This window comes from Peromyscus leucopus, chromosome 5 (genome assembly GCF_004664715.2).
Source record: "Peromyscus leucopus breed LL Stock chromosome 5, UCI_PerLeu_2.1, whole genome shotgun sequence".
NCBI classification, from domain to species: domain Eukaryota; kingdom Metazoa; phylum Chordata; class Mammalia; order Rodentia; family Cricetidae; genus Peromyscus; species Peromyscus leucopus.
Window position 1 is genome coordinate 66,193,344 of NC_051067.1, and position 9,936 is coordinate 66,203,279.

A 9,936-nucleotide genomic window follows, 5' to 3' on the forward strand; every position below is an offset into this window, starting at 1 on the left:
TGAATCTTAAATGGTTAATTATAGTATAAATACTATGTGATTTTGTATACTAAAATAGAAAAAATCCTTAGAGACAGGTTTAATCATTTGAATCCAGTAGTACAGTGTTTATTCATTCATTTTTAGTCCATTAGAGTGTAAATTAGATTTGATTTGCTTGCTCTGATTGGCTTAATTGCCCCAGTTACAGCTGAAGTACAAATAAAATTGTAATAAATTGAACAGATGTTTAACCTACTCTACCAAGATCTTTAATAGTCAATTCCAATTGCAATTTACATTCAACAATTTAACAAGACCCTTAGGAAACATATTTGATTATTAAAACAAGCTGTTTGTTTCTGTATATGATGGAAACAAGACCGCTGTGTCACATTCTCTGGCCTTGTTCAGTTTTTTCTTGTGTTTAATTTTGTTTATCTCCTATCAGGACACAAAATTATATTCCATAAAAATATTTCACACATGCACATATGTGCACATATGTACACACATATATGTGCATATATATATGTATATATATATATACACACACATATATATGAAGGATGATTATAGTAATGAGTTTGGCTCCCTAGAAAGCATCATACCCAGATAGAAGCCAGAAGCAAAATAACAGAATTAGAAAATGTTCTTTCTAAAGCAACAAATTCTATTACATTTTCCACGAGTATATTCAATATCAGTCATCTTTATTGCTGTCTTAGTCAATGTTCTATTTCTGTGAAGAGACACCATGACAAAGGAAACTTATAAAAGAAAGCATTTGATTCTTAATGCTTCAAAGGATGAGTCCATGATCATCATGGCAGAAAGCAGAGAAACAAGCAGGCAGACATGGCACTGGAGCAGTAGCTGAAAACTTACATTCTAATCCTCAAGTTGGAGGCAGAAAGAAAGTGAGACTAGACCTAGTGTGGGCTTTTTAAACCTCAAAGACCACCCCTAGTGACATACCTCCTCCATCAAGGCCATACCTCCTAATCCTTCCTAAACAGTCTGCCAACTGAGAACCAAACATTCAAATATATGAGCCAATGGGGGCCATTCTTATTAAAACCATCACAATGACCAATGAGAAAACCACCACTAAAGCATCAGTTGGAAAACAACTAGTGCCATCCTTCAGAATTTGTAAGTGATTCTGTGTCTTGCCTATGTAGAAATATAAGGTATTGCTCTTACAAGAAAACCCCTGTCAGTGATCTAATGTCTCCTACAATCTCTCCACTTTTACTTAAGCAACTATGAAGATAGTGTGTAACTCTGAGGTACTCCTAATAACACATGGCAGAAACTGGCACACAGTCACTCTTGCATTTCTTCAGTGGAATATAGGATAGATTGTATGTCTAGATCTATTGCATAAACTTCCAATGATACTCCCAGTCATTCTATACTAGAGTTTGAATTTAGTGAATTATAGACAGAGGTTTCTCTGTCCCACCAATAACTCCCAAATACCTGGCAGCTACTTCCCAAATAGTTGACTTAGAGGCTTAAAATTGTTTATAAATGATTGGCTTTAGCTCAGGCTTATTACTAACTAGCTCTTATGTTTAAATTAACCTGTAATTCTTATCTATGTGTAGTCATGTGGCTTGGTACCTTTTCTCAATATGGCATTCTCATCTTGCTTCCTCTGCATCTGGTTGGTGACTCCTGACTCTGTCCTTCCTCTCCCCAACATTCTTAGTCTGGTTGCCCCACCTACACTTCTTGCCTAGCTAAATCAGTGTTTTATTAAACCAGTTCAAGTGACAAATCTTTACAGTATATAAGAGCATTATTGCACAGCAAAGGAATAGGAAAGTTAATTTAAAAACAAGTTGAGTGTATTATGTGTGGATATAGAATCATTGGAATGAAAACCAAATGCTCATTAAAAATTTGCTAATCCTGAAGTCAAAAATCAAATGCACAGGAATCAGATAAACAGCTTTCCTCAGTGAGACTTCTAGGAAGGAATTATGACGAACTGGGAATATCCCAATGCCTTTAAAGGCACACTTGGCTGCCATCATTTCTCACCATGAGAGAATGTAGGCATCGAATGACATAGATTCTGAATTTTAAATGAATAGCCAGGAATCCAAAATTTTGTAAAAACTCTTGATTTAAACATTTTGTAGCAACTTCAAAAAAATGTAATATGTTGCATGTGAAATCACAAAAACAAGAATCTGTGAGTCAAGCATATCCTCAGTCTATGCATTAATCTTTAGTCATCCTCCACCCATCCAATCTCATCATTTTACAGTGGATGACAATAAAGGTTAAAATCATGCAAGGGAATGTTACACCCTGGTAAAGCTAGAAACTGGGCCTCTGTTACTAGATAGTTAAAACCATCCAATTTTGGTTAAAGACACAGTTCCGACATAGTCATACAACCTTGAGTAAATTACTTAACTCTCTGAGCCTCTGGGTCTCATTCTGTAAAAACAGATAGTAATCATTCCTTTGTCATGATGGAATGAATAGTGTGGAAGCAGCCAATGTGTAATGAACACTTAGCAGAGAGTCTGGTACCTAGAAAACATTCAAGGAATGGAAATTATGGTAGTTATCAGTGATCTTTCCAGATCTTTCTGAGAGAGAATAAACTTTCTAGTTAAAAGGATGTTTGGTTTCTAATGCACTGCTGGTACAGTTTTCATTGCCCTGCAAGTTTATATTGGGGAATTATCACTATCTCCACATAGAGTAAGAAATAAAAAGGAGTAACATAAACATGAACAAAGGAGAAACTGGACTATGTTGGGACTGTCCCTAAGGGGCATTGTGATCTCATGGGACTATCCTATAAATCTTATCTGCAGTATATGGAGGGCCTTGGTTAAGCAGTATTTCCCCCTGCTTGCATCCCTCCACACATTTGAAAGGAATTCTAGGGAAAAAGCTACTCATTTAGGAAGAAAACATTTGTTTATCTTACTGGATGCTTGTGATCACTGTATACAACCATTCTGGGATACATGGTGAAAAAGTAAAATAAAAATAAAAATATAGTGAAAGTTTTAAGCCAACTGTTCATTTGGAAACCATTTCATTCCATCATGTTCTCTTGTTCTATCTGCATCCATGGTGACAAAACCCTCACCAACCCACCTTTATTAGGAAGGACTGTTTTCATGTTCATTATGTAACTGTGACACAACTTCTCCCCATGGATAATCTATACAAAGTCCCAAATTTGCTTTTCAGTTACGCCATGCTGTAGAAGGGAAGAAAAAAAAGAAATGTGCATAACTAGAATACTAGTATCTTTTGTGATTTTTAAAATGATCAAAAAAGAGAATGCTTGAGTAGATATGAACAAAACTTGCAAGAGGAGAAAAACAAATAGACTATCAGTGCACTAGACAAGAAAAAAGTCATGAGGAGGCCTCATCACATGATCACTCAGCACAAATCATGTTTGCCATTGGTAAGGCAAATAAAAATTCTGCCCATAGGAAGTTGCAAAATTTAAAATTAGAAAAAGAATGTAATGTTTTCTACTTCATTTTTGGTTGTGAGCCTAGCCTTTAATGGCTGAGCCATCTCTCCAGCCCAAATGTTTTCTACTTTAAAAATAAGTTGTTGTTGTTTTTTTTAATTCCAGGCAGGGTAATACATGTCTATAACCTCCCTCCATTTGGGAGGCTGAATTAGGAGGATGCCTAAAATCCAGGACATAGGACCAGCCTGGACAATACAGAGAGAAAGTGTCTCAAAGTAAACAAGCATATCATTCTAAAAAGTCTAAACCTATTGCAAATAATATTGTATGCTTTTATAAACATTATTTTCTACAGCCCTGCAAGTAATTTTCCTTGGTTTTTATGGCATAGCCAAGTGAATGGGAAAATACCATACAAAGAGCAACACCTAAGATTTTGATGTTGGGCTTTGTGTGTGATGGTTGATGTGAATGGGCACTGGGTGTGACTGGTGACGTGAAGGTTCTGTTGACTTTCATTGGAGGGGGACTCTGTTCTTCTAGATACTCATAAGGAAGTGTCTGACTGTAGTACGATGGAAGATCTAAGCCACATCCTGAGCAAGTCAACTAAAAACTCATAAGATTTACTGTCCCTCCTATAAAATTTCCTTTAGGTAAAATTGTGAAAACCACAGTTATTTTATCATATCAAGGAGAGATGTTTTAGTGAAGCAATTGTATTGGCCTCTTTTCAGGTAACTAAATCCCATTCACAACTAATTTCCTATCAGTGAAAGTTTTGCTAAGCACCATCTAATTTTGCTTGATATTTTAAGCAGGTTTTGTTAAGAAAATGTCCTGAGTAGGGCAGATACAAAAAGGATTATTTTGTTGTTTTTAATAGGGGACCCTGAAAGATAATGTCTTTAGACTCAGTACAAAGAATTTTCACATCTCATAATCTCCTTGCTTCTTTTTTTTCCATGTTCATAATGTGTTCAGTTTTTTTAAATTTTATCATTTAATTTAATTTTACATATTAGCCATGGATTCCCCTGTCCTCCCTCCTCCCGTCTCTCCTCCCCCTCCCTTCAGCTCACCCACCCCCCATTCCCATCTCCTCCAGGGCAAGGACTCCCCTGGGGATTCAGATCAGCCTGGTAGATTCAGTCCAGGCAGGTCCAGTCTCCTCCACCCTTCACACAGGCTGAGCAAAGTGTCCCTGCATAGGCCCTAGGTTCCAAACAGCCAGTTCATGCACTAAGGACAGGTTCTGGTCCCACTGCCTGGGTGCCTTCCAAACAGTTCAAGCTAATCAACTGTCTCACTTATCCAGAGGGCCTGATCCAGGTGGGGGCTCCTCAGCTACTGGTTCATAGTTCATGTGTTTCCACTACTTTGGCTATTTGTCCCTGTGTTTTTTCCAACCATGGACTCAACAATTCTTGCTCATACAATCCCTCCTCTCTCTCATTGATTGGATCCTGGAGCTCCACCTGGAGCCTGGCCGTGGATCTCTGCATCCGCTTCCATCAGTCACTGGATGAGAGTTCTACCATGACCGTTAGGGTGTTTGGCCATCCTATCACCAGAATAAGTCAATTTGGGCTTTCTCTCGGCCATTGCCAGTAGTCTATTGTGTCTCCTTGCTTCTTAACTGGAGTTCATGGTGATCAGATTATTGTCAGGGCTGTTAATTATCTATAACCATTGATAAATCCTTTCAAGGTCTTCTATGTATTTTTTCCCAAAGAAACTCCCATCCAGTCTGTTTTGATGCATTCTCCGTTCACACTTTTCTTCTATTTCTGGAAATATAACAACTCAAGACTGACAAGATATTTTGCTTCTGGACTAAAGAATCTCTTTGATGATTCTCAGGTGTCCCTCATCTATCCACCTGTAGAAACTTTACCCTTCTTCCTCCTGAGCCCCCCTCCCCCCACCTAACAGTCACAAGAAGTTTGTACCACACAGATATCATTAGGCAAAGCTTTGAGAGTTGAAATTCAATGGGCAGACCAATACAGCTGGTGGGGGCATTGTGAAGGCTTGGAGAAATGTTTACTTACACATCCTGGAAACTGTAAGATGAACTGCTAAATGGCTTTTATTAATAAAAAAAAAAAAAACCTGGAACCAGATATTGGCGTGAAAGCCGAGAAATAAGGGAATAGGACAAGCCACAGCCAACCTCACCTCACCAACTCCTCAGCTTCCAAAGAGACCTATGTCCTGTATACTCACACCTGCATGCCTTTCTGTCCCTGCCCTCTTACTTCCTCTCTCCACCAAGCTACATCACTTCCTCTTTCTGCCCAGCTCTGTCACTTCCCGTCTGTCTGTACAGACCTCCAGACCTCCATGGTTAACTAGTGTTGAAATTAAAGGTGTGTGCTACCATGCCTGGCTCTGTTCCCAGTGTAGCTTGAACTTACAAAGATCTGGATAGATCTCTGCCTCCTGAATGCTAGGATTAAAGGCATGTGCTACCATTGCCTGACTTCTTTGTTTACTATAGTGGCTGTTTTTTCCTCTGATCCTCAGGTAAGCTTTATTAGGGTGTACAATATATTGGGGGAACACAATATATCACCACAGCAAGCATCCTAAAATTTTCAGTTCCCCTCAAGATAAACACTATCTATAAATTCCTCCCAACTTAGAAGAGTATCCCATATTTAAAATGGTGGTTTGCAGGAGAGAATTCTTGAATCAGCCTGGAAATTCACAGAAGTGTTGTACGCATGTGCATATGTACAATAGGGAAGGAAGGCTTCCTGTACAGCTCTTCTTCAGTCAAGCTTAGCTGTTACAAACTTTTTGGGGCTAATGTGAGTGTTTTACTGGCTTCCTCCAGAAACTGTTAATTACCATAAATCTAGTGGCTTATAACAATGTAAATTTGTCATCACTATTATAAATGTAATTTTTAAAGATTTATTTATTTTATTTGTGTGTATGAGTGTTTTGCCTGAATGCCTGCATATGTACCATGTGTGTTCTTGTTGCCTGCAAAAGCCAAAAGAAGGCACAGAATCCCTGAAAGTGGAGTTATGGATAGTTATGAGCCACCATATGGGTGCTCTTAACCATTTAGCCACCTCTTCATCTCTCTTAATGTATTACTTTTTATTAACTACAGCCAGATTCCACTGAACCTGAAGTACAACCAAAATGTATATTTCATTCATCCACTCTTCAGTAGTTGAACACTTAAGTTGTTTTCATATCTGGATTATGATGAGTGGTTCTACCAGGAATTCTGTTTATGTACAAATTTTTTAAATTGGGCATATATCTTTATTCCCAGTTGATACGCAATGGAACAGCTAGGTCCTCAAGTAAATTTATTTTTAACCTTTTGAGAAATTGTTATAATGTTTCCCAAAGTGAATACATTATTTCATATTCCCATCAGCGGTTTCTAGGGTTGTGGTTCCTTGCCAGCATTTATTATTATCTTCACTTTTATCATATGTATGCTAATGGCATGAGTGACATCTCACTGTGGTTTTGATTTACATTTACCTAATGAGTAATGGTGTGCATTTCATAGTTGCTTATTTGCTACTTTTTGAAAAATTTTGTCTTCTATCATTTTTCAAGCCCAACCCATTCCAACTTGAACTTCTTACTGCACTTCATCTCTCTAAATCAGGTCTTGGCCAAAATAAAAGAGCATCATCAGATGTGGTACAGGGTTCTGGCCATTTGTCTTACATTCCATAGGAGGCATGGGGAAAGTTCTTGCTTTGTAGGTCAAAATTTATTTTTAAGTTTTTTTTTAAATAAATATGAAGCTTGCCACATTAATTGATTATCTGTTATCTAGGAATCTTATTTTCATTAATTACTCTGGGAACACACACACAGACACACATCTGTCTTAAGTGTGTAGGTATTAGAACAATAGAAATATGTTTAGAATCAATGTAAAAAACACCAAAGACAGTTTATAGAATTCCCTTGTCATTTCTGTCATTTCACAAAGCTCAAGGAAGCCCTAAAGTCTCATCCTTTATTTCTTCTATCTCTCTTACGAACAAATTTGCTGAGTTAAATTATTTCTTAATCACTCATTGTTCCATGCTGGCCTTATTTAAAGCAATTTTCTTTTGTATCGAAGTCAAAGCAGAGCAGGCATAAAACTAGCTGGTAAGTGACATGTTGGTTGCCTTTTCAGGATTTTCCAGCTTATTCTAAAGTCTTCTGGGTAGCACAAAATGATTCTTTCAAAGAAGCCAACATTTTATTAAAGTGAGATTCCTGCACAGGGGGAAGAGCGTGGAAAGCTGTGATCGGAGACGACAGTTGGTTTACTCTTACCATTTGATCACAAAATTCCTGCCATCTGTGGGAAGCCACACAGGCAAACGTGTCATCACATCTAATAATGAAAAGAAAAAACAGACAGAACGTGCTGGAGAAACAGACTGCTTTAATTACCCTCTCACAATGCTCCTGGAGAATTCGAAAGAAAACTTAGTGCATGCAAGTTGTTTATACTGAGGTAGCCAGAGTTGGGGTTTGCTTAAACAACAACTACAACAACAACAACAAAGAGGGTTCATACCCTCAGAATTTCAACAACTTCAGTTGGGAGTGGATAGAGTAGAATGATCAGATTGTGGGAGAAATCTGAAAATTTGAAACAATGGATTTGGTTTGTTCAGCAAATACACGATCTGGTCATTGTCTATAGTCTGTCATTTATAAGCTAGAGTCTCAAATTTTATTTTCAAATTGAGCTATAGTTTTGCTGGAACAAAGAAGAGGCTGCAGGAGTATGAAAACAATGCTGATATGCCTGTCGTCTCCTGATGGAACAGTCATTGGCTCCCAACTCCCATCCTTTCTTCTTTCAGTTCTTCAATGGAGACCAGGTTGTAGTTCATTGTAACCTCTGGCTTAGGTGTTCTCATGGGGACAAGGGAGTGAGGGCATTTCCCCTTCCTTGAGAGCAATATGGATTATGTTCCAGACAGCTTCAAAAAGATAACAAAGATACAGTGATGTCTCACATCGTCCTCATCAATGTTAACTTCTGGGACTCAAGATGAATATCACTTTCCTTCCCTCGTGTCAGAACCTGTAGATGTCTGTGCACGCCCCTATGTATATGCCCCTATGCACACGCCCCTCTCCTATACACACACCCCTATGCACATGCCCCTCCCCTATACATACACACCTATGCACATGCCCCTATGCACATGCCCCTATGCACACGCCCCTATACACACACCCCTATACACATGCCCCTATACACACGCCCTTTCCCTATACACACGCCCCTATGCACATGCCCCTATGCACATGCCCCATGCACATGCCCCTATACACATGCTCCTATACACACACCCCTATACACACACCCCTATACACACACCCCTATACACACGCCCTTTCCCTATACACACGCCCCTATGCACATGCCCCTATGCACACGCCCCTCTCCTATACACACACCCCTATGCACACGCCCCTCCCCTATACATACACCCCTATGCACACGCCCCTATACACACACCCCTATACACACACTCCTATACACACACCCCTATACACATGCCCCTATACACACGCCCTTTCCCTATACACACGCCCCTATGCACATGCCTCTATGCACATGCCCCTATACACATGCCCCTATGCACATGCCCCTATGCACATGCTCCTATACATATGCTCCTATACACATGCCCCTATGCACATGCCCCTATACACACACCCCTATACACACACCCCTATACACACACCCCTATACATACACCCCTATACACATGCCCCTATGCAATGCCCCTATGCACACGCCCTTTCCCTATACACACGCCCCTATGCACATGCCCTTTCCCTATACACACGCCCCTATGCACATGCCCCTATGCACATGCCCCTATGCACATGCCCCTATAAACATGCTCCTATACACACACCCCTATGCACATGCCCCTATGCACATGCCCCTATACACACACCCCTATACACACACCCCTATGCAATGCCCCTATACACATGCCCTTTCCCTATACACACGCCCCTATGCACATGCCCCTATGCACACGCCCCTATGCACACGTCCCTATGCACATGCCCCTATACACACACCCCTATACACACACGCCCCTATGCACACGCCCCTATGCACATGCCCCAGGAGACAAGAAGCTGTTTCAAGTCTTCTCATTTTCCATTTCATTTCTTCTTCCACTCTTTACAATGGGAAAATCTTTCCATCTCTAACCAGTATTAAGATTATCATGTCACAATGAGTGAGAACAGGGAAAAATAGCCAGGGAGTGACTGGTGACTGGTCACTACCTGTAGCAACAGATAAGTAATCTACAAGTATATTTTAAGTTCTATTTAATAAATTTGTCACTTCAATGAAGTTCTATGTCATCTCTTTTTCTACCAGTTACTTTGTATAGAACATATTTGTAGCAAATGAATCTACATGTCCTGAGAATTCATTCTCACACCATCTTGTGTCAACTTCCCTCTGA